Here is a 14,336-nt window from a genome sequence, read left to right as displayed (position 1 = left end):
GTTCCATATAAAGATTGGTTTCAAAAAAAGTGAACCATAGCTTTTTCTCAGCACCTCCAGGTTGGTGTGATAGACACATGCTAAAACATCTAGAGATGACATAGATGCATGCTTCATTGCAGTCTCGAGGAGGTGCTGGCTTGTCAGAGGTGCTGTCTTTCAGATGAGGCATTAAACCCAGATTCCGTTTGCTCTCCCAGGTTGACATAAATGATCCCACGGCACTATTTTGAGAAGAGCTGGGAAGTTCCCCCTCATATTCTAGGCAACTATTTATCCCTCACCAACATCACAATGAGATTATCTGGTCATGATCTCATTGCTGTTATGTTGGATCTTGCTGTGCACAAATTGGCTGCCATGCGCTTACACGGCATTTGGAAAGCTCTTCATTGGCTGTGAAGCACTTGGAACACGCTGAGGATGTGGAAAACATGTTTTAAATGCACGTGACAATTCCCTGTTAAATCCAAGACAAAGGCTGCCACAACATTGCTGGTGACTTCACCACACTAGCTCACAGTGTAGCCGCCATTTTCCAAACAGTGGCTTCCTCAGGGGGGGCGATGTTGAGTGAGGGCTGCGTGGTTCCTCACAGGTATTGGGAGTAAAATTAACGGCTTTTGCCACAGTGACATCTTCGGTGGTGCCTCAAAATCGCCACAGTCTTCCACCGTGTCTTGTTCGATGTTGGATTGCCCTGAAAGTTAATCTTCTAGACACTGCTGTGAGCAAACCAAAAAAATGATGGAGGCATTGAATTAAAAAAAACTCTCTTCACACTTTTAAGTATTAGCGACAGGGCAAAGGAAAGACTGACAGTCAAGGACCATCCAAGTAATGACGTGTCTGCTTGCTTTCTGATTGGCTGGACAGGTGGAACATCACAATGATGGACATGTTGGGCAACCATCGGGGGTGGAGGTGGTGAAAGGGAATAGGCCATGTGACAAAACCTCCAGCCACGGTTGGCAACTGTACACCTCACCATCCCCCACCTTGGCATTCTCCTTTTACTTTCTCTCACCTGCAAAGCGTTCCACTAAGTCTCTCACTTTAAGCTGTTATTAATGTTGCCCCTGCTTTTGACTCCACTCTCAATGCTGCTTAACGGTATGAGTATTTTTCAAAACACTCCATCAGATTGGCATATGGGTCTGACTTCAGCTAACTGCTTCCAAATGTGCAGCGCGAAGGATAGGGGGGTTGGAAAGTGAATGCACGAACTTTCTGCATTCGCATGCCTCATTCTTCATCCCCTCTCCCTTCGACAGCAGGTTATGTGCATGCAAAAGTCACCATGTCCTCCTTGAGCTATATACTGCCTGTAACCTGGGGGGTGGGTGGTGGTGGTGGCCTGTAAAGTGTCAACTATGCACTTGGAGAGACATCAGTTGACTTCAGTGAAATCAACAGATGTACGTCCAAGTTTATAGCTGACATTTTACAGGCCCTCACATCAGGCTTTTTATTTGAACGCCAACAGGGAACATTCTGTTAGGAGACTGGTGACTGGGGGACGGGGGGGATGGGACAAGCAGTCCACATGCACACAACCTGATTGGCAAAGGGAACAACTGTGCCGTTGGCTCGAGAGAGAGAGAGAGAGAGCGAGAGAGAAAAAAAGAATTGTTTGTGAGGGAGATGAGTTGGGTGGAGAGTGAGCTGAGCTGATGTGAACCAGAAGGTATCAGCAGCAACGAGGCTACAGACGCCTCATCCCCACCCTCCCCTGGGATGGGGAGGCCTGACAGATGACTGGGGTTCCCATCATTTAACTTCCAACATTCTCAGTTTCCTGTTTCTTTTTACATTTTGGGGGAAAAGGGGGGTAAAATGCAAAGTAAAGGAAAATTCAGAAAATGCTGCAAATGACAACAGCAAATCCATGAACATCGGAAAAGAGAAGAACAGGTTAACACTTAACTTTCTCTCCTTCCAGATAGTGACACACCTCCTGTGTACTTTTAGATGTTTCTGCTTTTTGTCGACAATTTTAAACATCTTTCACAAAGCTTCAAATTCACACCGGAGCAAAAGCTCCCGTTCAGAAAGCTGCACTGAGGCTTAAAGGGCCAAGGCCTTTTTGCATTCCAAATCTACCCAATCAAAATTAAAAGTCCCTTTACATCCCTGGTGCGCGCTGCCCTAGCAGATCTACCCGGCAACCAGTACTTGGAACAACAACAACTTATATTTCTATAGCACCGTTAGCATAATGAGACACCCCAAGGTGCTTCACAGCAGCATTTATAAAACAAAACGACACTGAGCCACACAAGGAGATATTGTGTCAGTTGATCAAAAGCTATGTCGAAGGGGTAGTTCTTAAGGAGTGTCTTAAAAGAGGAAAGTGAGGTAGAGGGGTGTAAGGAGGGAATTCTAGAGCTTGGGGCTGAGATAGCTGAAGGCACGGCCACCAATGGTGGAGCGATTAAAATCAGAGATGTAAAAAAAGTCAGAAATAGAGGAGCGCAGATATCTTGGAGGTTTGTGGGGCTGGAGGAGGTAGGGAGGCGCTGAGACCATGGAGGGATTTGAAATCAAGGTTGAGAATCTTAAGGTTAAGATATTGCTTGACCAGGACCAACATAGGTCAGCAAGCACAGGGGGATAGGAGAACAGGACCGGCTGCGAGTTATGACACAGGAAGCAGAGTTTTGGATGACCTCAAGTTTATGGAGGGTAGAATGTGTGAGAGAGCAGCCAGGAGTGTGTTGGAATAGTTGAGTCTAGAGGTAACAAAGACATGAGTGATAGTTTCAGCAGCGGATGAGCTGAGACGGGGCGAAGTTGGGTGATGTCACGGAGGTGGGACCAGGCGGCCTTTGTGATGGCATAACTGAGATTGAAAGCTCCTCTGGAGGTCAAATATGCCAACAAGGTCTCTCTTTGTCCCTCTTACCATATTTTAACACTTTTCTATGTGATCCTATATTCATTCCACTGACATGCTTGTTTCGTCTTAGTTTGCTATGTCTTGCATGACCAGCTCTATTCCTTTAAAGGTGTTCCACTTGCCTTCTGCTCAAGTGCTGACAAACATCTTACCTCACCTCTTCAAATTGAGCTGTTACGGACAGGAGGTGGTTTCATTTAAACAGCCTTGATTTCTCCTCCCACCACCCATCCATAAACAGAAAGGTGTTTTTGTTTATTTTTGCTTTCCCCCTTTCTAAGCGGTGGTGTATTTTCCCCAAACCCTCAGTTTGGAGCGATCCCATCCTCTATCAATAACCCCACAGCAAACTCGAGATAGGGTAGTTAGATTATTTTTACACACACTCAAAACGTGGGGTGGGTGTGTCGCTACGTAACCCCTGTACATTCACACATTAAAGGAGGGATAAGGGAAGGAAAGAGGTACAGGACAAAGACCACTGACAAAATAAGAATTATTGTTTCACTTGAGTCCAGATTCCAGAATCAAAAGTCCAATGGTGTATTCCTTCAGAGAGATTAGCAGGCTGAAGCTGATGTGGGGGAATCCACTTTTCCAGTAGTGCTGACTTCCACAATGAGAGAAACATGTGGAGATGAATTAGTTTGGTAGTAGGTGCTGGTACAGAAGTTCAGGTATTCCAGTAGAAACAGTGTAAATGAGGGCCAGGCAATTTAAACCTGGACAGAGCTCTGGTTCTGCTGCAGTTTTATTGATGGAAGATGGCAGACAGCGGCAGGCTGCTAGCCTGGAGTCCGGTTTTCTCTTCTGAGGTTAAACCACAACTGAAGACAGAATTCAAAAGCTGTATAATTAAAGCAATTCAAACAGCTCAAGTCTCGGTCATGTGACAGGGTGGTTTCAGGTCAACCCATTCAGCTATTGAGGCCCCCTCGTTAAAACCCATTGTGTCTTGAGCAGGTAACTGTAGAACCATTAGCACAACGTTGGAGATGAGGAGTCCCAATAGCTCTGCCTTTGCCCAGAGCTGGCTGGTGTAGACATCTCGTCTACTAATCCTTTGTGTTGGCTTGGCTGGAATGTTCATACAATGCAAGTCATATTTCAGGAGGTTGAAGAGTTCGCCTTTATCCATTGGAGCTGCTCAGGATTTTACAGAACTAACAGCATGTGGCCAGCTCCGGCCATTTTATCAGCCCAGCAATTGTCCATTTTTAAAAAAATGAATTTAAACAAGAGAACATGGAAGAGAAACAACTTTCTTTTAGATTTTTTTCATGCCTTCTCGGCATGACAGAGCCCTTTTAAATTTAGAAACCTGGTCTTTGATAATAACCGAAACTCAAAGCCTGTTAAATTCGATCATTCTGTGGTCACTGCTCCCTAGGGGCACCATGACTCCCATTTCCTGTATGTTATCTGGGTCATTTATGAATACCAGACCGAGATGAGCACTGCTCTCATGTGGTTTTCCTTAGACAAAGAGTCATGAGGTAGTCATGTATTACATTTATCAACTCTGCTCTAAACCACTTCAGTTTTCCCAATTTATTGCCGGAATCTTGCGGGGGAGGTTGCTGAGGACAGGGAGCGCTGTTGCCATGGGGGTGGCCATTGCCACCTGGGGACCCCATGTTGGGCCAAAGATTGTCCAAAAAGGAGACTCACCCCAACAGAGCGCATTGGGAGGCAGCCAGGACATACCTGGCAGTCTCCGCACGTGGCAGTGGGCCCTCCCGACATGGGCCAGCTGCCCATGAAGCTGATAGGTGGCCCTTAATTGGCCACTTAAGTGGCTCAATTGGGCTTCCTGCCGCAGGCAAATTGGCATGGCGGCGGGATGATGACCTGGGCATACCCAAGCATGCCACCTGCCCACACCATTTTCCTGGGTCTCAGCCCATTCCCAAAGGGCTGGCAATATCCAGCCCTATATTGGGTTGATTGAAGTCTCCCACTCAATTAAATTTTCTGGTCTCACACACCCTTCTTATCTATGGAGTAAACTCCCTTCCTATTGTGACCTGGTGGGCCGCAGCAAACCCCGAATGTTTGCTTGGATTTTTTTCACATTACAGCTTGTTACCTTCATTCTATATGTTACTCCTCCCTCAGGATCAGCATCATTTGCCTCCCGTACTGTCCCAGATACTTATGGCAACCCCACTGCTATCTCTGGACATTCTATACCCCAATCCTAAATTCATTTTAATCTTTAGTCACATTTGATATCCCCACTTGCCTCTGAGTGAGTCAGCCATGGCTCAGAGGCTAGCACTTCTGCCTCTGGGTTATGGGCTCATAGCCCTGCTGGACGACAAAATCTCGGCTGACAACACCAGTGCAGTACTGAGGGAGTGCTGCACTGTCAGAGGTGCTGTCTATCACGCAAGACGTTAAACCGAGGCCGCATCCGCCCTCTTACCTGGATATAAAAGGGCCCTTGGCACTATTTCAAAGAAGGGCAGGCAGGTTAACCCCCAGTGTCCTGGCTATTATTCAACTCTCAACCCACATTGCTAAGACAGATTATTTGGGCTTTTTCACATTATTGTGATGATACAATTAAAACGAATAATTATAATTCATAACATTGTCTAAGCTGCCATTGAAATAAAAGCATAAAACGATTGCACATTTATGAATATTTCAGTATACAAAATTACAATAAGTTGCAAATTTCAGGTCTTCTCCATTTACAGAATAAAAATGAAAGGTCTACTGCACTCTGCATTCTGTACTGCTGTTTCTGGGATCTTGCTGTGCACAAATTGGCTGCTACGTCTCCTCTGATTAGTAGCGACTACACTTCAAGAAAGTACTTCATTGGCTGTAAAGTGCTTCGGGGTGTCTCAGCTAAAACAAATTTACAATGACTCCAGGCTGAAAAATTCCTCCCAACCTAGGGAAGCAACAGCAGTGTGTTTGTTCTGCTATTTCCAGCCCTTTTCAAATCAACAGTCTCATCCTTATTCCCAAATTCCCACGCGGCCTCATTCCAGCCAACTCTGCCTTACATCACACCTCACAACCGTTTCTCTTCCGATTCCCTTCCCCTCACCTATTAGTGGGAGAACCTTCAGCCATCATGCCTATGAACTCTGAACCCTATCCCTCATCACCCTCAAATGCCTCCTCTAAGCCTACTTTGCCTTCTGTCACTTCCCCAGACATTTCTCTCAGTCCCTCCTCACCATCCTCCCACATGATACACCTTGGCACATTTCACCATGTTAGAAGTAAGCATTTCAAGTATTGTGTACTGGGAAGAGGATAGTGATAAACTTTAAGAAGATACAGACAGGGTGTTGGAATGGGCAGACACATGGCAGGTCACAGAATCTCAAAATTGTTATCGTGTAGAAGGAGGCCATTCAGTCCATCATGTCTGCATCAGCTCTTCGAATGATCGATTCATTTCGTGCCATTCTCCTGCCTTCTCTCTGTAGCCCTGCACATTCTTCCTTTTCAGATAATGATCCAATTCCCTTTTGAAAGCCTCGATTGAATCTGCCTCCACCACACTCTGAGTGTGCATTCCGGATCCTAACCACTCGTTGGGTGAAAACGTTTTGCCTCCCATCACTTTTGCTTCTTTTGCCAACTACTTTAAATCTGTGCCCTCTCATTCTTGGTCCTTTTACAAGTGGGAATAGTTTCTCCCTATCTACTCTGTCCAGACCCCTCATGATTTTAAATACCTCTCTCAAATCTCCTCTCAACTTTCTTTTCTCCAAGGAAAACCCCACCTTCTCCAATCTATCTTCATAACTGAAGTTCCTCATCCCTGGAACCATTCTCGTGAATCTTTTCTGCATCCTCTCCAATACTTGCACATCCTTTCTAAAGTGCAGCGCCCAGAACTGGACTCAATACTCCAGCTGAGACCGAACTAGTGTCTTATATATGTTTAACATAACTTCCTTGCTCTTGTACTCTATGTTCCTATTAATAAAGCCCAGGATACAGTGGATCAGGTGAAATTTAATGTGGAATAGGTGTTGATTGTGGCTCAGTCAGTAGCATTCTTGCTTCTGAGTCACAAGGTTCCAGGTTAAAGTCCCACTCCAGGGCTTGAGCACAAAAATCAAGGCAATACAACACTGAAGGAGTGCTTCACTATCGGATATGCTGTCGTTTGGATAAGATGTTAAACTGAGGCCCCACTTGCTTATTCGAGTGGATTTAAATAGTGGCACTATTTTGAAGAGGAGCAGGGGAGTTCTCCCCAGTGCCCTGGTCAATATTTATCCCTCAGCCAACATCACAAAAAAAGATGATCTGGTCATTATCACATTGCTGTTAGTGGGATCTTGCTGTGTGCCACATTTTCTGCATTACAACAGTGGCTACAATTCAAAAGTAATTCATTGGCTTTGAAGCGCTTTGAGAAGTCTGGTGGTCTTTAAAGGAGCTATATAAAAGCAAGTCTTCCTTTTTTCTTCTCAGAGAAATGTAAAGTGATACATTTTGGTTGGAAGAACACGGAGAAACAATATAAAATAAAAGGTACAATTCTAAAACAGCAGAGGGACCTGGGGTTTGAGGTGCACAAATCATTGAAGGTGACAAGGTAGGTTGATCGGTGATTGGCACAAAGTACCAAAGGCGATATGAGGAAAGACTTTTCTACACAGTGAGTGGTTAGGATCTGGAATTCACTGCCTGAGAGTATGGTGGAGGCAGATTCAATCATGGCTTTCAAAAGGGAATTTATTGTGCAATGAGAAGGGGTTAATTAATAATCTTGTTGTGTGGGGTCCTTTAGGGAACAGTGACCATAAGATGATAGAATCCTTCATTAGGATGAAAAGTGAAGTCGTCCGATCTGAAACTAAGGTCCTAAATCTAAACAAAGGAAACTATGATGGGGTGAGGCGTGAGTTGACTAAGGTAGATTGGGGAACTTTATTAAATGGCATGACGGTGGATAGGCGATGGCTAATATTTAAAGAATGAATGTATGAATTGCAACAGTTATACATTCCTCTCTGGCACAAAAACACAACAGGAAAAGCAGCCCAACCATGGCTAACAAAAGAAATTAAGTGCAGTGTTAGATCCAAAGAGGAGTCATATAAAGTTGCCATAAAAAGTAGCAAGCCTGAGGGTTGGGAGCAGTTTAGAATTCAGCAAAAGAAGACTAATAGATTGATTAAGAGGGGAAAAATAGAGTACGAGAGCAAACTTGCAAGGAACATAGCAATGGACTGTAAAAACTTCTATAAGTATGTAAAAAGAAAATGATTAATCAAGAAAAATGTAGGTCCCTTACAGTGTGAAACAGGAGAATTTATAACAGAGAACAAGGAAATGGCAAAGCAATTAAACAACTACTTTAGTTCTGTCTTCATGGAGGAAGACACAAATAACTTCCCAGAAATACTAGGGACCATGGATCTAGTGAGAAGGAGGAATTGAAGGAAATTAGTATTAGTAAAACAATAGTGTTGGAGAAATTAATGGGACTGAAAGCCGATAAATCCCCTGGGCCTGATAATCTACATCCCAGGTTACTAAAGGAGGTGGCCATGGAAATAGTGGATGCATTGGTTATCATCTTCCAAAATTCTGTAGATTCTGGAAAAGTTCTGGCAGATTGGTGGGTGGCAAATGTAATCCCGCTATTTAAAAAAGGAGGGAGGTAAAAAACAGGGAATTACAGACCGGTTAGCCTAACATCAGTAGCAGGGAAAATTCTAGAGTCTATTATAAAGGATGTGATAACAGGACATTTAGAAAATATCAACGGGATTAGACAAAGTCAAAATGGATTTATGAAAGGGAAATCATGTTTGAAAAATCTACTGGAGTTTTTTGAGGATGTAACCAGGAGAATAGGTAAGGGAGAACCAGTGGATGTGGTGTATTTGGATTTTCAGAAAACTTTTGATAAAGTCCCACATAAGAGGTTAGTGTGCAAAATTAAAGCACATGGGATTGGGGATAATATATTGGCATGGATTGAGAATTGGTTAGCAGACAGGAAACAGAGAGTAAGTATAAATGGGTCTTTTTCGGAGTGGCAGGTGGTGACTAGTGGGGTACCGCAGGGATCAGAGCTTGGGCCCCAGCTATTCACAATATATATTAATGATTTGGATGAGGGAACCAAATGCAATATTTCCAAATTTGCTGATGACACAAAACTTGTTGGGAATGTGGGTGATGAGGAGGGTGATAAGAGGCTTCAAGGCGATTTAGACAGGTTGAGTGAGTGGGCAAATACATGGCAGATGCAGAAAAATGTGGGTAAGTGTGAAGTTATCCACTTTAGTAGGTAAAACAGAATGGCAGAGTATTATTTAAATGGTGATAGATTGGGAAATGTTGATGTACAAAGGGACCTGGGTGTCCTTGTACACCAATCACTGAAAGCAAGCATGTAACTCTTTCGAGTACAAACACGTTTCCATCTGTTCCTATTCAGATGAAATTACATTGTTTCATAGTTTGCCATTGTGAGATTTGAACTCTTGATCTTGGGGTTACAAACCCAGTACCATAACCACTTGGCTATTTAGGCCAAGCCCGAAAGCAAGCATGTAGATGCAGCAAGCAGTTCAGAAGGCAAATGGTATGTTGGCCTTCATTGCGAGAGGATTTGAGTACATGAGCAAGGATGTCTTACTGCAGCTGTACAGGGCCTTGGTGAGACCACATCTGGAGCATTGTGTGCAGTTTTGGTCTTCTTACCTAAGAAAGGATATACTTGCCATAGAAAGAGTGCAGCGAAGGTTCACCAGGCTGATTCCTGGGATGGCAGGATTGTCGTATGAGGAGAGATTAGGCCGACTAGGCCTGTATTCACTGGAGTTTAGAAGAATGAGAAGGGATTTCATTGAAACGTATAAAATTCTGACAGGGATGGACAGACTGGATACAGGGATGATGTTTCCTCTGGCTGGGGAGTGTCTAGAACAAGGAGTCACAGTCCCAGGATATGGGGTAGCCCATTTAGGAATGAGATGAGGAGAAACTTCTTCACTCAGAAGATGGTGAACCTATGCAATTCTCTACCCCAGGAGGCTGTGGAAGCCAAGTCACTGAATATAGTTAAGAAGGAAATAGATTTCTAGACTCTAAAGGCGCCAAGGGGTATGAGGAGAGAGCGGGAGTACGGTGTTGAGATAGAGGATCAGCCATGATCATACTGAATGGCGGAGCAGGCTCGAAGGCCAAATGGCCTACTCCTGCTCCTATTTTCTATGGATCTGAAGAGAAAAGATTTGCAGGGTTATGGGGAAAAAGGCAGGGGAGTGTGTAGCTCTTACAGAGAGCTGGCATGGACATGACAGGCTGAATGGCCTCCTTCTGTGCTGTAACCATATCATGACTCTTTTATTTTCTTTGTCTCCTTTCTGACCTTGTGTTGACCCTCCCAGCCCCAATGGCCTGCCCTTTTAATGACACCAGAAATGGATTCTACTCTTCCTCGCAATTCGTTAAACTCCAACTTCAGTTTTTAACATCTTTTCCCTGCCAATGTTCTCCTCTTGTTTCTTGAAGGTGCTCTTGCTGGAGCACAGATCCCCACCATTGTGACCATTTTTCACTGATAAGTCTTCTAACATGGTAAGTCAAGGTGTCTGTTCTCTAAAGATCCCATGGTGTTCTTCTAAGAGCAGGCAGCCAAAAGAAAAGCAAGGAGCTTTCCTGATGTCCTAGACAACATTCCTTCTTTAACCACCCCCACCAAAAAAACAGATTAAGGGCTTATTTACCTCAATGCTATTCATGGAATGTTACTTTTACAGAAGTGTTACTGAATTTATAAATTACTGAAATCAAAAAGCAATATATTTTGTGAAGTGCTTTGGGATGTTGTTACACAAAGGATGCTAAATAAATGCAGGCGGCACAATGGATAGAAAGTGTCAGCAGGCTCCTGGGGCTTCACGGATGGGCCTAATCTTGTCCTTGTCTGACATTCCCACGTACATGGATTCCAAGAATCATTGAACAGTGCTCAAGACTAGGAACGCTGGCTAAATCATCCCTTCACTAAGCCAGGGATGCTGAGGTTGACTATAGTGGCCTTAATCACCAGAGTGGTTAAGATTGGTTGACTTAGTGCAAAGCGTAGGACTTCCCTGATTGAGGGGAGAATTTGGAGGTTGGTGCAGAAGAGGAGCAGGCAGGTTCACTATAGAGTTGCCAACTGCTCCAGGATGGCCCTGGAGTCTCCAGGAATTACCAACTAATCTCTGGGGCACTGCTGCAAACAATCCGAGAGAGAAAAAACATTAAAGAGGTGTTCAAAAATTGTGATTTATTTTTTACATTTTCTTTGAACCCTTCTGTTTATTTGTTATGAAAATATTGGAGATGGCGGGAAAAGGCCATTTGACTGACTGACAAGAATCATCCAATCAGGTAATAAAGAGTTTGTTCGCTTTCCAATTAGCCGGAGAGATGAGGGTGAGCCTGTTGGCTGACCAATGGCAGGAGTATGGAGGCGGGGCCTTTGCCAGTGGGAGGGAGGTCATGTGACGAAATCTCCAGGACTATGCCTGACCAGAGTTGGCAAGCCTAGTTTTCCATCACGAGAGTTACTTGGCAAGCTGTGAATAATAAGTTTTAAAAATATTTCTCCACATTCAGTGCTGCTGTTACTGTGGGACTCAGCAAAATAAATGTTACAATGCCATCGGTTTGACACCAAAGGCCCAATCCAAACTGTAATCCAATATGTAGCCCTTTTGTGACCTTTCACAAATCCCCATTTGTTTGTGGAGGAAATTCCTTTTCCTGTCAGCTTTGTCCTGACACACAGGGAGCTGTTCCTGTTCACTGGGATGTTTTAAGGAGTGTAGTGAGCATTTTAGGATTCCACTGTTTCTTTCCGCGACATTACCATACAGATTCTGGTCCAAGCACTGAAGCTGAAGGACATTATCCAAGGTTACCCAAGTTTGACTACGTTATGTTTCCACCAATCTTTTTCCTTTCAAAAGGACCCGGCCTACTGAAGGCCTTACTCACACATCAGATTTGGGCGTAATAGAATTACACAGAATTTACAGCATAGAAACAGGCCATTTGGCCCTACTGGTCTATGCAGATAGTGGGAGAGCAGTGAGATTTGAAATTGTAAGCTTATTCCTTTCTGCTTCATGGCCTCAGTCATCTTATAGATAGTCAAACTGCTGAATCACAGCCCTTCCATAGACCCACCTGAGACTCCAACAGCTAGGCCCATCACAGACCTGTGACAACCCAGCCAAAATTACTCCACTCATTCAGCTACAGCAGTGAATGCCAAGGGGAGCATGAGCTAAACTAGCCGATGCTGAGTTTGGTAACACTCTCGCCTGAGTCAGAAGGTTAGTGGGTTCATAGACCCACTCCAGTGAGCTGAGCACATTTTCTAAACTGACACAGAATCACAGTGCAGAAGAGGCCCTTCGGCCCATCGAGTCTGCACCGATATGTGAGAAACACCTGACCTACCTGCCTAATCCCTCTTACCAGCACTTGGCCCATAGCCTTGAATGTTATGATGTGCCAAGTGCTCATCCTGGTACTTTTTAAAGGATGTGAGGCAACCCGCCTCCACCACCCACCCAGGCAGCACATTCCAGACGGTCACCACCCTCTGGGTAAAAAAGTTTTTCCTCACATCCCCCCTAAACCTCCTGCCCCTCACCTTGAACTTATGTCCCCTTGTGACTGACCCTTCAATTAAGGGGAACAGCTGCTCCCTATCCACCCTGTCAATGCCCCTCATAATCTTGTACACCTCGATCAGGTCGCCCCTCAGTCTTCTCTGCTCCATCGAAAACAACCCAAGTCTATCTAACCTCTCTTCATAACTTAAACGTATCATCCCAGGCAACATCCTGGTGAATTTCCTCTGCACCCCCTCCAGTGCAATCACATCCTTCCTATAAAGTGGCGACCAGAACTGCACACAGTACTCCAGATGTGGCCTCACCAAGGGTCTATACAACTCCAGTATGACCTCCCTACTTTTGTAATCTATGCCTTGATTGATAAAGGCAAGTGTCCCATATGCCTTTTTCACCACCCCACTAACATGCCCCTCCGCTTTTAGAGATCCATGGACACACACGCCAAGGTCCCTTTGCTTCTCAGAACTTCCTAGTGTCATGCCGTTCATTGAATACTTCCTTGTCAAATTACTCCTTCCAAAGTGTATCACCTCACACTTTTCAGGGTTAAATTTCATCTGCCACTTATCTGCCCATTTGACCATCCTGTCTATATCTTCCTGTAGCCCAAGACACTCAACGTCACTGTTAACCACACGGACAATCTTTGTGTCATCCGCAAACTTACTAATCCTACCCCCCACATAGTCATCTATGTTGTTTATATAAATGACAAATAATAGGGGACCCAGCACAGATCCCTGTGGTACGCCACTGGACACTGGCTTCCAGTCACTAAAGCATCCTTCTGTCATCACCCTCTGCCTCCTACAACTAAGCCAATTTTGAATCCACCTTATCAAATTACCCTGTATCCCATGTGCATTTGCCTTCTTTATAAGTCTCCCATGTAGGACCTTATCAAAGGCTTTGCTGAAATCCATATAAACTACATCAACTGCACAACCCTCATCTACACACCTGGTCACCTCCTCAAAAAATTCAATCAAATTTGTTAGGCATGACCTCCCTCTGACAAAACCATGCTGACTATCCCTGATCAAACCTTGCCTCTCCAAGTGGAGATAGATACTCTCCTTCAGAACTTTCTCCAATAGTTTCCCTACCACTGAAGTGAGACTCACTGGCCTGTAGTTCCCTGGCTTATCTCTACAACCCTTCTTAAATAGTGGAACCACATTAGTTGTTCCCCAGTCCTCTGGCACCTCCCCCGTGGCCAGAGAGGAATTAAAAATTTGGGTCAGAGCCCCAGCGATCTCCTCCCTTGCCTCCCTCAGCGGTCTGGGCCACAAATCATCCAGACCTGGAGCTTTGTCCACTTTTAAGCCTGCCAACACCTCCAATACCTTGTCACTCCCTATATCAATTTGCTTAAGAACCTCACAGTCTCTCTCCCTGAGTTCGATACCTTCATCCTCATTCTCTTGGGTGAAGACAGATGTGAAGTATTCATTCAACACTCTAGCGATGTCCTCTGGCTCCACCCATAGATTGCCCCCTTGGTCCCTTATGTACCCCACTCTTTCCCTGGTTATCCTCTTCGCATTGACATACTTGTAGAATATCTTGGGATTTTCCCTACTTTTACCAGCCAAAGCTTTCTTACATCTCCTATTTCCTCTCTTAATTGCTTTCTTAAGCTCCACCCTGTACTTTCTGTACTCCACTAATGCCTCTGCTGATTTGCTTCCCTTGTACCTGCTAAAAGCCTCTCTTTTGCTTCTCATCGTAACCTGAATATCTCTGGTCATCCATGGTTCTCTGGGCTTGTTACTCCTTCCTATCACCCTAGAGGGAAC

The 14,336-nt window shown here is 44.6% G+C and overlaps 1 protein-coding gene across 4 annotated transcripts in view; it reads right to left on the bottom strand.

Moving 5' to 3' along the window:
- Positions 1–14,336, bottom strand: part of LOC121273355 (RNA-binding motif, single-stranded-interacting protein 2-like) — a 228,835-nt gene that overhangs the window by 139,722 nt on the left and 74,777 nt on the right. The gene's annotated exons all lie outside the window — the stretch shown is intronic.

Source organism: Carcharodon carcharias, chromosome X, assembly GCF_017639515.1.
Source record: "Carcharodon carcharias isolate sCarCar2 chromosome X, sCarCar2.pri, whole genome shotgun sequence".
NCBI classification, from domain to species: domain Eukaryota; kingdom Metazoa; phylum Chordata; class Chondrichthyes; order Lamniformes; family Lamnidae; genus Carcharodon; species Carcharodon carcharias.
Note: the sequence above shows the minus strand (reverse complement) of the source record. Positions and strands in the feature narration are given on the sequence as shown.